Source organism: Mirounga angustirostris, unplaced genomic scaffold (genome assembly GCF_029215605.1).
Source record: "Mirounga angustirostris isolate CCGP_5_RB_7025 unplaced genomic scaffold, mMirAng1.0.hap1 SCAF_4, whole genome shotgun sequence".
Taxonomy (NCBI): Eukaryota; Metazoa; Chordata; class Mammalia; order Carnivora; family Phocidae; genus Mirounga; species Mirounga angustirostris.
In genome coordinates this window covers 174,147,479-174,153,777 of record NW_026991712.1, presented here as the reverse complement: position 1 = coordinate 174,153,777, position 6,299 = coordinate 174,147,479, and the positions used below count along the sequence as shown (strand labels likewise).

The following is a 6,299-nucleotide window of genomic DNA, read 5'->3' as shown; positions in this document are numbered from 1 at the left end:
TGAGTCCAAGTCCCAACTCTGCCACTGCCTGGTTTGGCAACTTTGGGCAAGTTCCTTAACACTTCTGAGCCTCAGTTCATTCACCAATAAATGGTAACGGTTCTTAACTGATAGAGTAGTTGTGAGCATACATTAGCTACTATTACATGCAAAGCTGTTAGCAACATGCTTATAGTAAACACTCAAACATGTAGTTATTCTTCTTGTGCAGTTGAAAAACTCAGAAGAAAATATATCAGATATAGGAAATAGGTGTCTTTCTTGGCCAAATAGCTGTGGTAGTCATCAATAAATGAAGTATTATTAAGATAAGCGATTTTCCTGTAACACTGGGAAACATCTGAGACTAAGATTGAGAGTTCCTATTCTCCCAAAGCCTGCACACTAGCAGGGAAGACAGATGATAAACAGGTGCTGTGAGGATAGGGTGATCAGGAAGGCAGTGACATTTGAGGGCTGAGAGCCAACCAAAGGCTGCTGAAGAAGAGGAAGCCAGGGGAAACAGTGCGAGGCCTTGTAGCAGGGAGGAAGTCCCGGAACCAAAAGACTGCCGAAATGACTGGAGCGAGGGACAGTGTGGTGTAGGCAGATGAGAAGCGTGGCGGGCCACGAAGGACCCAATGCAGGCCTGGGAGGAGGGTGGTCTCAGGCAAGTCATTGCCCGCAAGCAAGTCAAAGCCTCCGTCTTTTTTTTTTTTTTTTAGCCTCCGTCTTTTTTTGCAAAATAGCGATGATAATACTTCGCCTCAGAAGGTTGAAAGGAACAAAAGCATTGTTAGTGGCAGCGCTTTGCAAATGACTGTAGCAAACACAACCGTCGGAGAAAGAGGTGCAAAGCTTAGCTCCGAACTAGCGAGCCGAGCCGGTCGGCGCGTGCGCGGTAACCGGCCAGAGCCGGGGCGGGGGATGAACTCGGGCCCCGCCTCCAACCGTTCCGCCTGGACTCGCCCCCGGGCCCCGCCCACTTCCGCGGGCACCCAACCCTGCGTCTCCTGCGTGCTGACGTCAGGCGCGTGCCCCTGTCCGGCAGCCGAGGAGACCCCGCGCAGTGCTGCCAACGCCCCGGCGGAGAAGCTGAGGTGAGTGCGGGGCCCGAGGCTCCCCGCGGGAGCGGCTCCCCCACGGTCCCGTCCCCGGCGCGCGGTCCCCGGCCTCTCCCCGTCCGTGGGGACACCCCGCCTCTGGGATCCCGGGAACCCTGGGAGTGCGGGGCGCGGGGAAGGGTGTCCGACTCGTCGCGCGGCGCCGTCCGGGGAGCGCGGGTCCGGGTTCTGTCGGGGAGCGGAGGGGAGAGGGTGGCGGCGGGGCAGGCGGGGGCGCTCGGCCGCCGAGAGGTGCGCGGCCCCGGCGCGGGGTGCCGACCTGAGGGCGCGGGCGGGGCCGGGCTGTCACCGGGAGCGGCGGAAGGAAGGGGTCACACCCATCCCGGCCGCCTGGGGCCCCCTCCCCCCGGCGCGGCCCCGCGGGCTCCGAGGACGGGTGGCGGGCCGGGGCACGGAGGGCCGGGGCCGCGGAGCCGCTCGCGGGTGGCTTGGGCTCCCGGGCCGGGTCTGTCCCCTGCGCTCCGGCTTGGACTTCCTGCTTCTCCGGGCGCCGCCGCGGACATTTTGCGGCGGGCGGGGGGGAGGGGAGCGGAATCGCTAGCGCGACGGGGAAGTGGCGGCCGGGGAGGGGGCGGCTCGCGGACTGCCCCGGGCTGTGCCTGCGACGCGCTTCCCTCCGCAGCCCCGCGGCCCGGCGCGCGGTCTGGCGGGCCGGGTCGCTGTTTGTCCAGGCTCCTTTATTCCGGCCTTAGATTGAGTTCCTAGCACCATTTCCGTTTGCTTCTCCAATTCTCCTTGCTTATTCAGCTGAAGCTTCCCTTTCAAGGAGTTACCTAACCACCTCTCGAAACTCTCGTTCTGCCGCTTGCTTAATTCCTCTTATAAGGGTGAAATTTTCTTTGTTCATTTGTTTTTTCCTCCCCTTTAAGTCCAAGAGAAATGCAGTGTGGAGGATTACGTCATCTCAATATAAGGGGTGAGAGTTTTAACTCCTACAAGTCAGGGACTCACCGAATGAAGACAGCGTTTTGCAGCCTCAGTTGGGCACTCAGTGGCACATCCTGCCTGCTTCCCAACGCATCGTGTTCGTAGACGATCCTTTGAAATCTTTTGGCTGTCTCAAAGGCATCTAAAAGCCAGGAAGGTTTAAAATCTCAAGATTAGCTTGTGCCAGGGATAAGACAGCATCTACAGCCGCTTGTGTAGGCAGTAACTTTAAAGATCCCGTTGCAGTCCAATGAAGTGATTTGTGAGAGCATTTCTTTGGTCAAAATGACTTTTTCAGACTGCTTAACTTCTCCCTTATGACTTAACTGATGCACGTACAGACCTAAGCTGGCTCACGTGCGCTTTTTGTGGCAAGGGTGTGGTGGAAAGAGAATCAGTTCATTTTAGGCCTTACCTTTGCTTGCTAGGTAATTTAATTTTGTGATTAAAAACGCCTTTCGGATTTTTAACCAAAAACACTTAAGTAACATTTTCAGACTTTTGGGATCACGGTATTTGTTCCCCAGAATATTACATACATCCCCAATTGTATATCCTTCATTGATTACAGGGTTATAGCACAGAAGAATGTTAGCATTGTAAAGCAAATGAGATCCCATTGTGTAATGGCATTGTAATAAGGGTAGTTCATGTTGGAACAAGTACTTTCTTATTGTTTCTCTTGTGTGTAGAGAGAACATTGCTTGTTAAGAAACACTTAAAAGAAGTGGTAGGTTTAAATCAACTTTTTGTGGTGTGTAAGGTGTTGTAGATGATTGGATAGGTATTGAGCTTGGATCTTCTGAAATACATCTGTCATAATGTGGTATTTTGTTTTAAAAACCCTCCCTGCTGCCTTATTTCTTGAGACTTCTACATTTAAGAAGTTTAAAATATACATACGTCAATTTGCATCTTTCCTTTTAAAATGTAGCAGAATGGTTTAAATTTACAGTTTTTTTTTTAAAGATTTTATTTATTTATTTGAGAGAGAGAGAGAATGAGAGAGAGAGAGCATGGGGGGGGGAGGGTCAGAGGGAGAAGCAGACTCCCCGCTGAGCAGGGAGCCCGATGTGGGACTCGATCCCAGGACTCCAGGATCATGACCTGAGCCGAAGGCAGTTGCTTAACCAACTGAGCCACCCAGGCGCCCAAATTTACAGTTTTTAAACTGAGGCAAGGAGATAAGAGATTGATAGTTAACTGAGTATTAAAAATGAGCTGTTTTCTAGTAATTTCTTCAAGACCCGGAAGGTATCACATTCTCTTAAAATGTTTTCTGATACTAACCAAAACCTGTATTCAGTTAAACTTAAGTTTTTTGTGAATCTAAGGCCCATGTTACAGCAGTGGAGGTCAGCGGGCTTAAATCAAACATCTGTAAAATTCTTAAAGCCCAACGAGACCAAATCTTGATATTTTCTGTAATTTCAAGATTGGTTTTCCTTTATTCAGATACTTTTCCTGCTTAGAAAAGCATTTGGTCTATTAGAAAAGCATTTCTAGTTATTTATTTATTTTTTAAGATTTTATTTATTTATTTGACACAGAGAGAGTGAGAGAGAGAGAGCATAAGCAGGGGGAGTGGCAGGCAGGCAGAGGGAGAGGCAGGCTCTGTGCTGAGCAAGGAGCCCGATGTGGGACTCGATCCCAGGACCCCGGGATCATGACCTGAGCCGAAGGCAGACGCTTAACGACTGAGCCACCCAGGCGCCCGCATTTCTAGTTATTTTTAAGATGGTTACACTAATAAAATGTTTTGATTCAGGAGCTGTCACATTTGGAAAACTTTGAAGTACAATTTATTGTGCCTTTCTGGGAGTAGTATTTATAGGCATTTTTGGGAGTAAAAGTCAGATTGTCCTTTTATTTCTAGATACATTTTAGATGCATTTCTTTAGTGTTTTTAGGGTCTTTTTGAGAGGATAAGGAACACAGTGAGAAGCACTTCAGTCTATAAGGGTTAAGGAGGGATTACTATTTTCTTAACTTATGTCCCATGAATAGTTCCATGTATCCTCCTATATTAAAGGGCTTCATTCTAGGCTTTTATGATAATGCCTTATTCATTGTTCTCTTTCAGAACTATTAGTGTCCCCCACCAGAATGTAAGTGATATGAGGGCGGGACTTTGACCTGGCATGGTCACCCCTGTATCCCTAGCACCTAGAATAGTGCCAGATATGTAGTAGGTCTCAAGAAATGTTTGTCAAATGAATGAATTTAATGATGTCTGAGGGTTAACGTTTTCTCTTTCTGCATATTCCATAGGCTTGTTTACTGTGTTTCCTGAGACTTGTGCTTGGTCAGTCACATCCGTATTCAGTCTCATTGAAGTGATGATTACTAATCTACTCTTGCTTGATCTTATCCATCTGTTTAGTCCAGTGTCTTCCATAGCTGTACTGTCTGGACTGTTCACCATCGCTTAGAAAGTTTTTTCTGATGACCAGTTCTTATTTAGACTTTAATGTTTGCTTCTTTCCTCTCTTTCTTTTGTTTGCTATAGCAGCTTATTTTTGCCACTTTTTCCACCTTGCTCAACAGTATCAAATTCCTGGTCATGTTATGCTTTGTCCCTTACCAGTTTCTACTTTTAGTTACTCATCCTGTCAGTCCAAAATATTTTTGTTAAAGCAGTTTTCATTACTTATTATTTCAGTTATGTCTGCTACTGCTTCTGTTATAATTCTTGGATGTTAAAACTCTTCTTCCCTAGTTGCCCCTGGGACATTGGTCTCAGAATGCTTATTGCATGAAGTTAAACCAGGTGTTTGTTGTTGTTGTTGTTGTTTTTAATTTTTTTAGGATTTTATTTTTAAGTAATCTCTACACCCAGTGTGGAGCTCGAACTTACAACCCCAAGATCAAGAGTTGCACGCTCTACTGATTGAGCCAGCCAGGCACCCCATGAAACCAGGTGTTTTCCTTCTTTAAAAAAATATTGTAGGGGCGCCTGGGTGGCTCAGTCGGTTAAGCGTCTGATTCTTGATTTTGGCTCAGATCATGATCTCAGGGTGGTGAGATTGAGCCACAAGTGGGGCTCCGCGGTCGGTGCTCAGTCTACTTCAGATTCTCTCTCCCTCTCTCATGCATGCACGCTCTCTCTCTCAGATAAATAAAATAAAACATTACAAAAAAATACTGTAGAGAAATATTTATCACATATTTAGCTATTATTAGCTGAAGTCCAAAATAGTTTCTAATATAGGAAAAAACTGTATATTGTTAAGTCCTGGGATTCACCAATAATTGGCCATCGGTCACCTCTGTTGCTCACTCAGCTCTTTAACTCGTGCATCATTTTCTCCAAAAGTAAGCCATTCTGATTTGCCATTTTATTTTATTTATTTATTTTTAAAGATTATTTATTTATTTATTTGACAGAGAAAGACACAGCGAGAGAGGGAATACAGGCAGGGGGAGTGGGAGAGGGAGAAGCAGGCTTCCTGCCGAGCAGGGAGCCTGACACGGGGCTCGCTCCCAGGACCCTGGGATCATGACCTGAGCCGAAGGCAGCCGCTTAATGACTGAGCCACCCAGGCGCCCCGTGATTTGCCATTTTAATTCTGCTCTCTTGGGAGCTGTACTACTAGTATCATAATTAAAGGTGTAGATTCTGGAACCAGACTGCCTGAGTTCAAATCCTGCATTTACTCTCTATGTGCAGTCTAAGTAATGTCTTTGTGACTCAGGTTTACCTTCTGTAAAACAGGGCCTGCAATAGTCCCTACCTCACAGTGTTGTTATGAGAATCAAATCAGTTAATCTATGTGAAGTATTTAAGACAATTCACTGGCACATGCTAAGTGCTCTATAGATGTGTGTTCTTGTTATTATTACAACCTCTCTCAGGCCCTCATGTTTGAGAAGCTGGGTTTCCCCCCCAAATCAAAATTAAAACAAATTTTTTTTCAAATCAAAATTTTAATAACCACCACTCCCCCAGATTAATCTCATGAAACCATAAAAATTATTAAATGAAGTGGAGATTGTTACCTGCTTTAAGTTTTTGTCTACTATCTTAATGAGTGTTACATAAACGAGGGTGTGAAGTCAAATACAGTGTGTGGACTCTGGACTGGCAGCGTAAGATCACCTTGGAGTTCCATCCCAGTCCCACTGAATCAGAATCTGCATTTTAACAAGACACCCACATGATTTTTATGCACATTAAAGTTTGAAGCATCCTCTTTAGACTGCTAGAGTGATGTCTTAAGGAATTTCAGAAACAGCAGTTGGGTGCTTTATTTTTAGTTTTCCTCCTAC

General features: G+C 46.4%; 1 protein-coding gene across 3 annotated transcripts in view; it reads left to right on the top strand.

The window, feature by feature from the left end:
- Positions 1–926: 926 nt before the first annotated feature.
- Positions 927–6,299, top strand: part of CDC42 (cell division cycle 42) — a 49,614-nt gene continuing 44,241 nt past the window's right edge. The window contains exon 1 of one of the 3 annotated variants that reach the window (XM_045898496.3): positions 927–1,079. The gene's annotated coding sequence lies outside the window, so the exon portion shown is untranslated. Of the gene's footprint in view, positions 1,080–1,740; positions 2,020–6,299 lie in introns of those variants that run through there. The other 2 variants (XM_045898495.3, XM_054513082.2) reach the window with 2 other exon arrangements.